Genomic DNA, 15789 nt, shown 5'->3' with positions numbered 1-15789 from the left:
TCACTCTTTCTATTTTAATAAAACTTTTTTAAAAAAGAGAAGTCCTAGAAGACCGGGATAACGAATGGAAGCGTGAGTTGCCTGAATTGTTACTTTTGAACCCAGGTACTAACTTTTTTATCTTATCAAATGTGAAAAAAATGTTTTACCACAGAACATATAAATGAAAAATGGGGGCATTTTTAGCACCGTATTTTAATTGTCTGGGGCATTTCAGTACTTTTAGTGGCATTTTTTATTACCTTGCCTAAATCAAAATAAATCTATGGTTGTGTTTCAAAAAAAAATTTCACTGCCACATTTCAGACCTTTTACAAAACAGATCTTTGATTTATCTGTTGACAGAAATGAGTGTGACTAGACATTAAAGAGAAACCTATGGCCTCTCACTCCCCAGGAAACCCCTCATCATGAAGGGCAGACACACTGGAAGTAACCCTGAGGGAATGATTAATTAAACGAACCCTACATGCCTTCATTCAAGCTCTGTAAGACGGAATTAGAGTGCATTTTTTTGGTGAGTGTGTGTGCGTGTATGTGTTGTGCTCATCTTACACAGATTTTCACTGTGCATATCGTCTAGCATTTCATTTCATTTCATCTACAATAACCATAACCAATTATGTTGACCATAGCAAATATCATAAGATAGGATTGCTCATGATTTTCTTTACAACTTACCCACTCATTTCCGTCTTCTCACGCAGCTAACGAATTCATACAAGAAATTAATTTGACATAGTTCGGGTGTCCACCTGCCATCACTGGCTGTGTGAGAACATCGCTTCTTCCATTAAAACTTGTAAATTGAGGATCCATAGATTAGTTGTGGACTATTCAGGCTTTGTGCCACCTCAGCTGTTGATGGAGACGGGTGGGAAGGAAACGAGAAAGACCATCTACTTCCCAGCCACAACACGCACCACACGGGTCTTCTATTAACACTTCTGAATTATTAACTGCAGATATGATAACCGGATTTAGTATGTATAGACAGTTTTGATAAATTTTTTCTACTTTTTTTTAAATAGTAAAAAATCAAGTTAATCTTGTATGTGCCTTATCTTTCCTTTGCAGTTTAACACCATGCATGACAAGTCTCAAAGTTTTAAAAGCATTTCTCTAGAAATCTAAATAGGCTTTGATGCGTGCCAGGAACCCACCCCTTTCCTTTGGAGTTGAGTTTCCTTTATTTAGATGGAGAAGAACATGTGCTTTGGATGGTCTGGACGCATACTGTACTGTACCTGTGGAAGGCCACTAACTAATCAGGAACAAACCCTAGCATCTCAAGTCAGCTCGAATTACCGACTGAGAATTTATGGTGGCTAAAAGCAGTTCCTGTCCATCCCTCTGAGCTGGATCCTGTGTAGGCGAGATTGGGTTGCCATTGAAATTGTTTTATCAGTTCCTCTGGAAACCAGCCAGCAATGGGAGTATAGCGTAAATCTGCAGCGATTCAACCCATTCCTCTGATGTCCTCAGGAATTCGTTTTGTCAGGCCTAGTTTGGGAGAGTGAGATAAATTAGTACCCTGGGCAGCCTAGCACCGTGAAATCCCACAGTTGAGAGGAAGTGCATGGAGAGATACATCTCTCAGAAAGGCATGAGGGTCAACGTTTGACCATCTGGCCAGGTGGGCACAGATGACGGGTGATGCAATGCAAAGTAGAGAAACGAGTTTGGGGGGCTGGTGGTGCTTTATCCTAAATATCCCCTTCCAAGATGGCAGTAAATCACGGTCACGGTGAGCGGCGGTGCACTGACCCCAAATTCCAGCCGTGCCTGTCGGAATCTCCTACTCTGTACCCGTCTAAGGTTTACGCCTACACCAGGACAGCATTACAAGACAAATAACAGTCCATGATGAAATAAAGAACCGATCCTGATGAGGTCTCACTCATGCAGAACATTTGCTGATATGGGGATTTCTGTGTCCTCTGATTTATGTTCAGCGATGAAGGGAGGTTATCCACGATCGTAAAGCGGAGGGGATTCTTCGGTAATTACCAGAGCGTTTTAATTCTAGAGGATTTGAGGAATGTTATTTACAGTAGATTGAAGGATGGATGGCCTCATTGGTTTATAAAAGTTAGCCAAGGACACTGCCGTGCTCTTGCACAAACATACAGTCCACATATATGCTTCGGCTCGGAATAGAGTCCGTTTCCATTCCCATGACTACAAACATTCATCATAGTTGTGGTAAAATTATGTTTCACAGCACACTCTCAAGGCATACAGCCCAGATGTCCTTTATTCTCAAAGAACATAACATGATCCCCCTCTGCAAGCCCCCTGTCCCGGGGAGACCCTATAAATAACATTATGAGCTCATCGCAAATGCTAATTAATTACAGGCAGGGGTTCCCTGTAAGAGAAGCTATGGGGTATTATGACACCCCGTCTTCCCTCAGGACCCACGGTCACCTGTCGGGCCCATGCTGGGCTTGTTTTCCCATCTGTAACCTGGTTAGTATCTCCTGCTGGGATGTAACGTCCACTGTGGAACCAGAGAGGTGCTGTACAAATCAACACATTAGAGACCGGAAACAGTGGCTGTCCTGCAAGTGTCTTTTTTTTTTTTTTGCTGGATGTTGTACAGACATTAGCAGTAAATCTGTTCACATCTGAATGCGTTTAACACGACACTTCCTCTACTCTGAATTCAATTAAAGATACATAAACTAGGAAAGCATGCGGGTCTTATGGTCGGTGCACTTCTTTCTGTTCTGAGATTATTTGCATTACGCTGCAAGTTACATATCATAATTTTCAGCTACAAGCTATTCAGAATTTTCATACTTAGGGGCGAAATATGGAATAGAAAAACACCGCCTGTGTGAAAATGACATCTTCCATTAAAGTTTTTTTCTTTATGATAGTAGCATTTTTTACTTTGAATGGAAATTAATGTTGTGATGTTATTTCCATCAAGAGGTGAATAATTTTTTGGTCAAGATCTTGTATTGACAATGCAAGAGTCCAGCACTCTGTAAAGTCTCCACCAGCACTTTCAATGAATTTAAAGCCTGGACTCAGAGGTGCACATTTTTTTAAATGATTCTTCAGGCTCCCTGCCAACTATTCTTTCACAATTTGAGCCAGATGAATCTTGGCTTTGTCATCATGCAATGTGGCCATGATGCGTGTTCCCACAAGGTTGTTTAAGAAATGAAAAGCTACGCACTCCATAAATTAGGGTTAGAAGAACTGTTGCCAAACATAGAATATGCTAGAAACATAATAATCACTGCAATAATGATCCAATCATAGACTGTTTAAACCTTAACAGTGACTTTTTTCCCTTTTTTTTTTTTTTTTTTTGGGCTGAGCAGTGTAAATTTGGTAAATATACATGATCTAATTATATTATATATATATATATATATATATATACACACATATATATATATATATATATATTTTTTTTTTTTTTATTGCCAGTTTTATGGTACTAAGCAAACGATTCACAAACTATAACATTTTCAGTTGGAAATATAGTAAACTATACCTATTTTCTGGGAATAGTATTACAATCACAAACCCCCCTCTGCCAATTAAGCGCCGCCTTTCCCTTCCCAATCCATTCACTCCGAAACAGGAACCCCACAGCAGAATCAACACCCCCGGATAACACTGCCAAACTAAACACAACAGGTGTCCTTGTGAGAAAACCAACAAAGGCCTGTTGTCACCCAGGGTGCTAAATTTACGAGCTTCTTTTTGAGAGTGTGAAAATCAAGTGTGCACTCAAGAAAACAATGGCACTAGATTTAACAGAGATGAACCATCAAAAATATCTGATAAAAATAAGAGCTATAAGACATAAAAATATGTTTGATGCTTTTTTGTGCTCAAATTCTTAGCAAGGAAAACAATTATATCCAATATATTCCAATTATGTCCTTTAAATTGGACAATATATCCAATTGTTGGAATTTTTTTTTCCTTTTATTCCAGGAAACAGTTGCCATGAAGAGAAACATTGAAAGAGAGGAAATGTGCATCCTCTGTATCTCCGATCCTACAGAAACCACTTCCTTATTACCCCTCAAAAAAACGTGTGTTTTCCTTCTCTTACTTGAGCCTCTTGTTTCTCTTGACCCGAGGACTTGATTTCTCTCTCTGAGGAACACAGGAAACAGTCCCTTCACCCTGAATTACCCTTCTATATATCCCATCCCTCAGCATGATGCTGCTCTGTTTCCAATGATTTCATGTGACTTGTGTGAATGGGCCTCTTGAGGAGTCATTTAGTAGTAAATTATTCTTCATTTCTCTCCCAAACTCGTTCTCTATCTCTGCAACTTGCACACTGTTGATATTTTAGCCTGGGTATAAACATCCGTCACAGGTAATTCGATCAGTAGTTGTCAGGAGAGTCAAATTGCTGTTTACACCTGGTGTTAACAGGCATCTTGTGTCTCCTGTGATGACACGATCAGATTTCGTCAAGTGGGAAGCTTCTGAAGCAATACAAAAAACCTAGAATATATTTGTTCTTTACAAATATGCAATTCAATTCTGAAAAAATGTGACGTTTTGAGTGGAATGCTTTAGTATTATTTTAGTCGACTATCTGTATTAACTTAGCTTTGAATGTGCATGCTTCACGTGATCTATGTAGGGGTTTTCAATCTGGAGTCTGTTCTACAAGGCGTTTACAAGGGACTTTTTATTTTTCATAGTATAAATAAGTCTCCATGGTTGAAAATAAAAAGCCATCTAAATTAAGAAGGAGACTTTCGCAAGGCGATCTGTGGTATCAAAATGATCATGTGGTGTCATTTCTTACTACCTCCAAATTTTGGTTTGAGTGATCTCATCACGGATATTTTGGATTTCACACCTTTTGCTGTCCACTTGTGATCAGTTCACCCAAGATGTATCTAGTGTAAACATGTTTTTTGTCTATAAAAGTATTTTTTTTCTTTTTTCTCTGATCTGCTATCTAGTTTAAAGGAAGCATTTGTGTATTGCATCACTGAGCAGCTCCTGTGTGACTCGGTGGTGACCTCTTGCCCCGTTTGTATCTTTGTCTGTCCATCTTTACCCCCTTTAGATGTTGATTTGAAACCATTAACATCTTAAATCACTCAATGACGGTATCTAGCAACCCTTCAGCGACTTAGAATCCCTCTTCTAATCTAGAATGTATCACATGTCAGATAAACTAGCTCATGTGGTCAGACAAGAAAGTCAGAAATGACAAGCTGCAGTCATCTACCCTTTACACCCAAACTGACCACGGACACCCTGATGTTGTGAAGGCCTTTAGCAACCCTGAGAAACTAAAATCTGCCCTTATACTTTCTCACGATAACGTTTTCTCATGAACACGTCCTTCCTCCCACAAACTCTCACTCCTAATTTGTCTTCTCCCTTACAGGATGATCAAGGCATGATATACCGACATCAGCATGATGATAGACGTTTAAAGATGAGATTAACGGATCAACAGGCACCGCAGTCTCCATCCCAGCATTCCCTTTACATATCTCTCCCTCCAATGGACAAATTCTCAGCACTCCCTTTCTATGTGACCCCATGATGCAAAGCTCTTCATGCACTGAAATGATTTCATGGCCAAAGCATTAATGAGATGATGTCACTTCACCCCCCAAAACCTCCTTTCAGCAACACCACTGTTTTCCGCTGACATCACCGTGCAAAATTCATGTCGGGCGAGGCCCCTGAGCACAGATGCACTCAGGTCCTGTAAATAGAAGAGTGTTGAGCTAATTTGATGTGTACACTGAAGAGGCAACAGATGTAACTCTCATGACAATGATGCAAAACGTTTCTGCCGAAAACAAGGTCACACCTGCGGCAGGACACGTCTCGGGATAGCAGAGGAACGCTGGGAGATCAGCACAGGAAAAGAGTTCAGTGAGTTTCTTTGACATTGCTGCCAAAAGTTCATCGTAATTATTTGCCTTTAGCTAATGAGTCATAACCTTAAATGTTTTTAAAGTCAACAAGAAGTGGCATTCAAAATCCATTTTCCTTAATTGACATATTTTTGTATGTAGGAAGGTATTTTATTATATACAGTGGTAATTGATTGGATAATGAAAAGTGGGTGGTACAGACCAGAAAAGTTTCAGACCTCATCTTATTAGTATTTGTAGGTTTTCATTCATTTATTCTTTCATATTTGTTGGTAGTATATGGAAGTTTGACAATATCTAAAATATTTTTTCTTTTTTCTTTTTCCTTTGGCCATGAAGTCATTTCCGTGCATTAAGAGCTTTGCATCGAGGGTCACCTAGAAAGGGAGCGCTGATGAATTAAAGCAGAAAACATTATCAAATTCAGATTATTATAGTGATTAAGATATTATAAACACATTATTAATGCTTCACAAATAATTCTAGTAATGCTAAAAAAATATGATCAATAAGTTATGACAATATGTTTTTGCATTGCTTTAACTTAGCAAAATAAGTTAAGCAATTTTTTTTATAAGATATACAAGATTAAACTCCTTTTTAAGTCAGTTTAATGTAATTTAAGTTGAAATTACTTAAACAACCAAGTTGATTGTATTGCGTAAAAAATTAAGACAGAATCTGTTTTTTATAGTGAAGTAAACAAAGATAAGTATTAGCATTAAAATAATAGCATTTTTTATAAGCATTCAAATTTTACAAAGAGTGAGTAAACATAACTTGGGAATTTCTAATTATGGCTACCAAGAATTGTGTGTGGCTTTTACTTGAAAATATTCTGTTAAATTTACTATCAATTTCTGAGTCAAGACTGTTTCCTAGCTTCTTCTTTTTTTCAAAGAAATCCTTATTTCCCCCCAGTGTGAAACATCTCAAACACCCACATTTGAGGAGGCTTTTCCAACAAATTTTGGTGAAAGATCATCACCCTCAAGACCATCATGACTTTTTTTTCGAATCCATCTCTATATATTTGATATTATTGTTGTAACATTTCAAATTTATCTGGCATTGATTTACTGTTTTAACTGAAATGCATTATTTCTGGTGAGGTCAGCTCAAGAGATGACAACATGAAGACAAACTGCACATTAAGACAAGGAACTTGCATAAAGAAGTAAATAAGGTAAAGTCTGATTTCAAGTCACAGCTAGGGAGGGTCTGATGGTGTTGTGTTGGTCGTGTCTCCTGTGGTCTCCCTCTAGCACACCATACAAGGCCGGGGGACATGACTTAGGCTACACCATACTGCAATTACATACCTCTCTCATCATTCATCTGCATGATGTCAGCACATCCCTCCTGTGTTTTGGGATCTACAGCAGAGTGAGTTGACCCTGATATGTCTCATGAGAGCCACTTTAAAAGGGGTTTATGTATAAAGTAATTCGCTTTTCATGAAAAATGTGTGTAGGCGAGTTAGATTTTCCTTTAACATGTAATTTAATGTGCAACCTTCTTTGTTTTCCTTTGGAAGTGAAGATGTCATTTGTTAGGTAATGTAAAAACTATTTGGAAGAGATTACAGCCGTATTGTTTTCAAAAGGCACTCCATCGCCACGAGTGTTTACACATCAGTGTTGTCAGAACAATGGGAGGCACTGAGACTCGCGAAAAACTACAAAGAACGAGATGGCAGGGAATAAAGATGAAAATGGATATGTGAGGTAACATTTTTTTTTCCTACCAGTGAGAAATGGATCGAAAGAAGGCCTCTTCCCAGCAAGGTACAATTGACACAAGAATTGACACTGCTATTTGGAGCATAGCAGGCAAATCCCTGTGAAAAAAAAAAGTAAGACTGTGGTTTGCAGCAAGAAATATAAAGAGGGAAGATAAAGACCAATATATGTATCACGCACTATACAATAACTCCTATTTATCTCTTTAAAAACTTCTTTCTTTTTCCTACACCTCTGTTCTAGCTTGTGTGCTAATCTTCTTATATTCTTAAAACTTGATTTACATATTGCTGAAAATAATATGAATATTGTTGGTTCCTATGACCATTTGCTTGTTATTTTCCTCATTTTAAAGTTGCTTTGGATAAAAGCGTACAAAATGAATAGACATAAATGCATCGTAAATGTATCTGAATGCGTTTCATGTTATTTAATGATCATAACAGTGCCTGCCCAGTGGCCACTCTTTCAGCGGCGCTGGTTCCAGAATAATTTTTTTCTAAAAAGTTACATTTTTTACTTGAAAAGTTAGAGCTTTATAAGCCATGAACCAAGCTAATCAGATAAGAGGTCAATCATAACTTTACAAACTTTGATTTGAAGCAACAGAAAAAATGGCGCAAAAATACAAAAGGTACAATGCTTAACGGCTTTAGTGAGGAAAATAACTAAAATCCCACATTGCGAACAGCATAATCTATTCTATAAATTAAAAACAATGAAGAAAAATACAACTACTCTCTTATAATGTTGATTATATATCAACATATTACATTTTACAGTTTAATGTTTATATTACATAGTAGGCTACAGTAATAAAAATCACCTTTAATTTTTAAATCAGCATAAATGCAGTAAAACAAATAATAAAAGGATTTATTAATTAATAAATAATTAATAGATAAATAAAAAATTAATGTTATTATATTCTTCAAAATTATAATATGGATACTTTTTTATAAAATAAAATTATTTTTGTTCAATAATAGATTATGACTCCAATAGACATTTTTCTTTTCAGGAAACTTTTCTTCAGCTGATGTGCAGCTGGATCCTCTTGGAAAAGCTTGGCTATGTTGTCATGTTCTGCCTTTGTTAAGTTCCTTTCTTATTTTCCTGCACGATGGCTGTGCGCCTGCAAATATATTACATAATTGATTTCATATGGTTTTAGTACCTCTGCTGCCGAAACGTACAAACATATCATAGCACAGAAATTTTTAATGTATATACTGTAACATCAGTTGTCATCAAACAATTGTATGTTGGGATTTGATGTGCATATTTTTGTCAATAATTTGACAGAAACTCCTTCTGTGACATGGCATTCTGAGGGTTCAGCGCTCCAAGTCACCCATAATTTACATCATATGGGTGGATCGTAATCGTGTGATTCATAGATCTCCCCCTGCCTACAAAATGAGGAAGTACAGCATGACAATATCTGCTGTTGCTCCCACAGAAATAAAATCTTCTTTAGAAAGGGAAATGTGACTTACCACAACTTCCGTTCACAGCTGCCTTAAGTTTCTGAGGCAATATTTCAGTACAAAAATACACTCAGAGTTTAGTTAGAAGCTAGGTGTGATTTAATTACAGTCTATTTAAGAAACTGAGAGGAACTAAGTTCTAACATCCATTCAGCAATTTTTAATTTACTGTAATGTGCTATACATCAGTTAATATGTTGCTATAACCACATGTATACCGACAAAGCAACAAGTGGTTGTTAGCAGCAAAACTGTTTATAAAATGAGTCACTACTAACACAGTGCAAAGTATGTACAGCACAAATGTCTCCACTCACCAATATTTTTCCAGCTGTCATGGTAGCCTTTGTGTTTTTTCCTCTGTTGGTCCTATGTTACTTAACTGGAACAAGAACATGAAGTTGTTTCCGTTGCCTGTGAATGAAACTTTCTAAGTTCCGCAAGAAAACATTGAATGGAAAAAGGCATGCACCTTTATCAAGATATTTAGCCAAATGAATCTTGAGGCTTAACTTCTGTTTAATTAGTCAATTTTAGGAATCTATTTTAGGTTCTATTGTCAGAGATTAAAACAATAGTGTGACATAAGAAGGCGCTTGATGTGACTACAAACTTAAATCATGACGCAGCTAAACTAGATTTGTAAAAAGAGTGATAATGTCTGTGCAAACTCTGGCTATGATGCTAGGCTGTTGTAGGTGGTTTTCAGGGATCTCTATGTGGGTTGATAGCATGTTGCTATGTGGTTGCTAGGGATTTCTGGATGGTTAGGTGGTTATTGACTGGTTAAAGAACCAGTACCTAAGTCTATGATATTCTTGTCTCTAAATATGGCTTAAGACCCTCCTTTAACGCATGTCTGGATTTTTTGTCCGCAAAGTAAACAAAAGTTAAAAGTCTGATGCACTTCTTCTCAATACGTGGCATGATTTGAGGTATCATTCACATCTGAAGCACTTACACTGCGACACATGATGAAGTTTACTACGGTATGTTTACTATGCAAAGTATGAGCAATTGTAACAATGATACTTGCTTTAGCCAGTGTTGCCATTCTTAAAGGGTTAGTTCACCCAAAAATGAAAATTCTGTCAGTAATTACTCACCCTTATGTTGTTCCAACCCCGTAAGACTTTCGTTCACCTTCGGAACACAAATTAAGATATTTTTGATTAAATCTGAGTGCTGGCTCACTCCTCCATAGGCTTCTCTGTAATTGATATCTGTCACCCCAGAAAGTTAGTAAAGACAATGTTTAAAATAGTCCAAGTGACTACAGTGGCTCAACCTTAAGTTTATCAAGCGACGAGAATACTTTTTGTGCGCAAAAACACACTTTATTCAACTATTCATTTTTTTCTGTGTGGGCCTCTGAGTGAGTTCATGTAGTGTAACAGCGCAGCGCTTCTGGGTTGTAAATCAGAACATAGGCTCACTATTGGCTGACGCTGGTCATGTGTGTGATGCGTGATGCTGGCCAATAGTGAGCCTACGTTCTGACGTACAGAACAGTACAGCTCTCAGATTTCATCAAAAATATCTTCATTTGTGTTCCGAAGATGAACGAAAGTCTTACAGGGTTGGAACAACATGAGGGTGAGTAATAAGAATTTTCATTTTTGGGTGAACTAACCCTTTAACTAAAAATAAAAATGAATGAAGCTATTAAAAACCATTTCTCGTAATTGAAATAAGGATAAATTCTTAACACTAGAGAAGTTTCAAACTAAACAGGAAAATCACCAACATTGGCATTCAGTCCACCAAGTTTTTTTCTGCAAGAAACTTTCCATCTGTCAACCAGCCTCTTTCTGCCAAGTTCTTAACTTGCTCATTCATTTTGCAAGTGCATAAAATGCCCAAATGTACCTTTCCATCATTCTTGAGTCACATTTTTACAGCTTTACTTCTCTCCTCACATGTAAAGTTTTCCTCCATTCACTGTGTTCCAGAGGGAGGTGTTAAATCTATTCTGAATGTGGATGTTGGAGTGCACTGACTGGAGTCAATGGGAGATGTTGTATCATTCCCTTTGTAAGTGGTACAGAATTCCCTCAGATTGCTGCAGTTATGAAGGAAATCATTGTGGATCATCAGACTTTCTGAAGCTCTAATAAGAGCTGACTGTGATCAGCAGAGAGCATTGTTTTGAATAATTGGATGGTCTTTTTTGGATATACATGCATTGCTGTTGCATGGCTGTTCTTAGAAAGCTTTAAAACAGTTGGTTGTCTCTAACCATTTGGACTTGTTCTTTGATGTGTTTAGTGTACACTCACCTAAAGGATTATTAGGAACACCTGTTCAATTTCTCATTAATGCAATTATCTAATCAACCAATCACATGGCAGTTGCTTCAATGCATTTAGGGGTGTGGTCCTGATCAAGACAATCTCCTGAACTCCAAACTGAATGTCAGAATGGGAAAGAAAGGTGATTTAAGCAATTTTGAGCGTGGCATGGTTGTTGGTGCCAGACGTGCCGGTATGAGTATTTTACAATCTGCTCAGTTACTGGGATTTTCACGCACAACCATTTCTAGGGTTTACAAAGAATGGTGTGAAAAGGGAAAAACATCCAGTATGCGGCAGTCCTGTGGGCGAAAATGGCTTGTTGATGCTAGAGGTCAGAGGAGAATGGGCCGACTGATTCAAGCTGATAGAAGAGCAACTTTGACTGAAATAACCACTCGTTACAACCGAGGTATGCAGCAAAGCATTTGTGAAGCCACAACACGCACAACCTTGAGGCGGATGGGCTACAACAGCAGAAGACCCCACCGGGTACCACTCATCTCCACTACAAATAGGAAAAAGAGGCTACAATTTGCACGAGCTCACCAAAATTGGACAGTTGAAGACTGGAAAAATGTTGTCTGGTCTGATGAGTCTCGATTTCTGTTGAGACATTCAGATGGTAGAGTCAGAATTTGGCGTAAACAGAATGAGAACATGGATCCATCATGCCTTGTTACCACTGTGCAGGCTGGTGGTGGTGGTGTAATGGTGTGGGGGATGTTTTCTTGGCACACTTTAGGCCCCTTAGTGCCAATTGGGCATCGTTTAAATGCCACGGCCTACCTGAGGATTGTTTCTGACCATGTCCATCCCTTTATGACCACCATGTACCCATCCTCTGATGGCTACTTCCAGCAGGATAATGCCACTGTCACAAAGCTCGAATCATTTCAAATTGGTTTCTTGAACATGACAATGAGTTCACTGTACTAAAATGGCCCCCACAGTCACCAGATCTCAACCCAATAGAGCATCTTTGGGATGTGGTGGAACGGGAGCTTCGTGCCCTGGATGTGCATCCCACAAATCTCCATCAACTGCAAGATGCTATCCTATCAGTATGGGCCAACATTTCTAAAGAATGCTTTCAGCACCTTGTTGAATCAATGCCACGTAGAATTAAGGCAGTTCTGAAGGCGAAAGGGGGTCAAACACAGTATTAGTTGTGTTCCTAATAATCCTTTAGGTGAGTGTATATCTGCAATTAGAGTGACTAAAAATGAATTTAGTCTATGAGGTGCTATGAGGTGGAAAGGGTTTCATCAGTCTGTGCTTCTTTGACTCGTTATCTGACTTTGTCCTTCTCGGCAATTTGTTGCTATAGGGCCTGGCTCACTCCAAATGTGTGATAAGATTTGCGCGAGGCCACAAGCCGTTCCTTTACCAAAAAATGTGCGACCCATTTGAAGTTAATTGAGAATTTGCTACTTTAAAATGATTTGGAGAAAGTCAAAACTGATCTCAAACAGCCACATTAACTAAAAATACTGATGAAAAGAGGGGAAAACCTCATCCTGCACCAACATAAATTATAAAGCTTTTTAAGCTCATGACCATCCTAAGGTTTATATGTTAGAACCTGAGTCTCGTCTACAATCGACGTCCCCGAACGTCTACAGTCGACATTAGTTTCTCTGGGTCTCGTCTACAATCGACAATAATTTGCTGCGCTGAAATAATAACCAAACAGACAGACTTCAGCAAATGTCCCCTAAATGCTTTAATCACGGCCGGAGGATCTCAGACAAATTTCAGAGAGAATCCTACTAGCAAATGGAATACATCAGGTTTTATAGGATAAAGACAGACACAACAAATAAGATCAAGTGAATAACTCATGACTTAACTCACGTCACCTTGTATCAATATGATTGGTTCAATTGGTAAAGCAAGCCCCCACCTTTTTACCCTCTGTTACTGGCATAAGCAAAAATATCATTGCAAAGGGTTAAGAGCTCATTTGATATATCATGACATAATACAGACAGTATATTTTTGATTTTGTCATGGTCAGCACTTGGGAATTTTCCATAACACAAATAGACAAAGAACAGAACGTTTTAGTACGTTCTGTCCAAAGTTGTTAGAATGTTACACCTAAAAGGGGAAGAAAGGTTTATATGTTAGAATTGTTAGAATCATGGTTAGTATAAAATACAGTTTACTATCTTATCTATTAAAAATCCATCACAACATCATTCCTAATCACACACACCTGCACCTCATCACCATCATCACCACCTCTATAAAGACTCACTCTTCACTTCTGTTCACTGTCCGGTCTCGTTCGTTGGTTGGAAAGAGGACTACTCACCTTGCGTTCCATGATCTCCCTGTCTCGAGCGTTCTCCCTGTCTCCATCGATCCACCACCCCTGGGCCCTGTAAGAAGACCACTTTCCAATCCAGCATTGCAATTCCCACTCACCTGCTTCCCGTTCACCAGCCCTGTTGTTGTCAAAAAACGTCCTGTTTGCATTCATCCCTGTCTCGTGAGTCTGATTCCGTAACAGTTGTAGCTGTAGTTTCTAAATATGCAGGTTGCTATTTTCCATAACAAATGCTATAGATTAGAAAAAAGAAAAGTCAACAGTGACCTAATCATGATAATGAGGAGACATCAATGGTCTTACCTGTAATTATATCCTTACTGTAACAAATGCTAAACAGTTAAAACAGTTCATACAACATAGAATAAAGAGCTTTTGTCTGGATCTTCTTGGAATTATTGACCAATTAGTTTTCACCATGTGTAAAATGTGTTCAGTTCTAATGGTGACTAAAAGGAAAAACCGACCCACATTTATTCCAAAAGATGACATAGCTAAAATCATTAAGAGCCTGGTGAACTGTTAAGGAATAGGAAATAAACATTTTCAATGTGTTAAGTGAAGAAAATGTTAAGTGAAGTTAATTTGACTTCCCATAAGGCACTTAAGTAGAACATTCTGTCAAACAAATAAGGTTTCAGGTGCTTAAATAATATAAAATGCATCATATATCATATGTAAACAATGAATTGTTAACTAGGTTATTACATAATTGCAGTTATGGTATGAACCAACTTTGCATGTGTGGATGGTAGCCTCCTGCAAGACCATTTTGCAATGTCCGCTAAAATGGTTCACACTTCAACCGCCACAATGTTCAAACAAAAACACACTTGCCTGTTTCACAACTCATACAAAAGCAGCACGTACTCACGTAGGCGGTAGGCCTATTTATTTTGGCGCCCATAATAACATCATACACACTGCTCGTGCGTATAGTGCCCATTTTACAGCGCATAATGCGCTGAACTCAGCAGAAAACATTGGAAATGCACAATACACCTATTTATCAACATAATATTTTGCAATATAGGCTTTTAAAAAGCAACATCAAATATATCGGCGAACTATCCTACTACTGTTTAAAGGAAAAAGACTGTCTGGCTTGATGCAAGTTCCACGAGCAGCGACCAGCACAAAAACGCGGTCTATTCATATTATTTATAAAGTTCATAGCTGCAGTTTGGTGTTTGGCTTCGGTCAGTTACCATTTGAATATAACTGTGGTCCCGCTCTTCATTTTAAATGAGATTTCATGACGAGTTGGTAATCATTTTAGTCAGTCAGTTGAATGCATAGACAGTATATAAACTGCACACAGCGACCCCATAGGTTTCAACGGAGAAAAGTGAAGTCAATTAAGCTCTCACTTCCTGATGGCTGACCGTACTGCGCAGACTCAAACTGAGCTTGACGACGTAGATGTGACGTGAGCAACCCGTCTGTCTTCTAGTAGCTGTGCCAAGAGAAATCTAAATCATTCCCTTCCGAAACTTGCAGAGACGGAGAGTGTGAGTAGGAGGTGTCCATGAGCTAGGAGCAGTATTTTGTTTAATTACTTTGTCATTTTTCCTCCACGTCCCCCGATTGCCCGCGAGCTTCTCCTCCTGTCCATACGGTAATCTCTCTACTGTGCGACAGAGAGTCGCGTGGTTATGACGCAATCTTTAGCCTATTTTTACAAAAACTGCATCTACGGGGCCATAACGTAAGATACAAGGTAATGGAGCCTTTTATACATTTTCGTGTTTCTTTAGAAATAAATAATGGACAAATGGAGTCTTTAAACACCTCAGATGTAAAGTTAATCTCTGTCAAAGTGACGCCAAAATGAATGGGAGTCAATGGAATGCTAATCAATGGCGGCGCCCGGGAAGCTTCAATGTTTTCTGAAACACTGCCCCCCTTGGTTGAATGACAGTTTGTCAAACACTTTCTCTATGGCGTTGCGGTGGGATGCCCCGCCCACAGTGAAATGTCATAGGTTCAAAATGTTCCACATAACTTTATATTAACCACTAAACAAAACTCTAATGA

Source organism: Leuciscus leuciscus (assembly GCF_965113295.1).
Source record: "Leuciscus leuciscus genome assembly, chromosome: 18".
NCBI lineage: Eukaryota > Metazoa > Chordata > Actinopteri > Cypriniformes > Leuciscidae > Leuciscus > Leuciscus leuciscus.
This window is presented reverse-complemented; position numbering follows the sequence as displayed.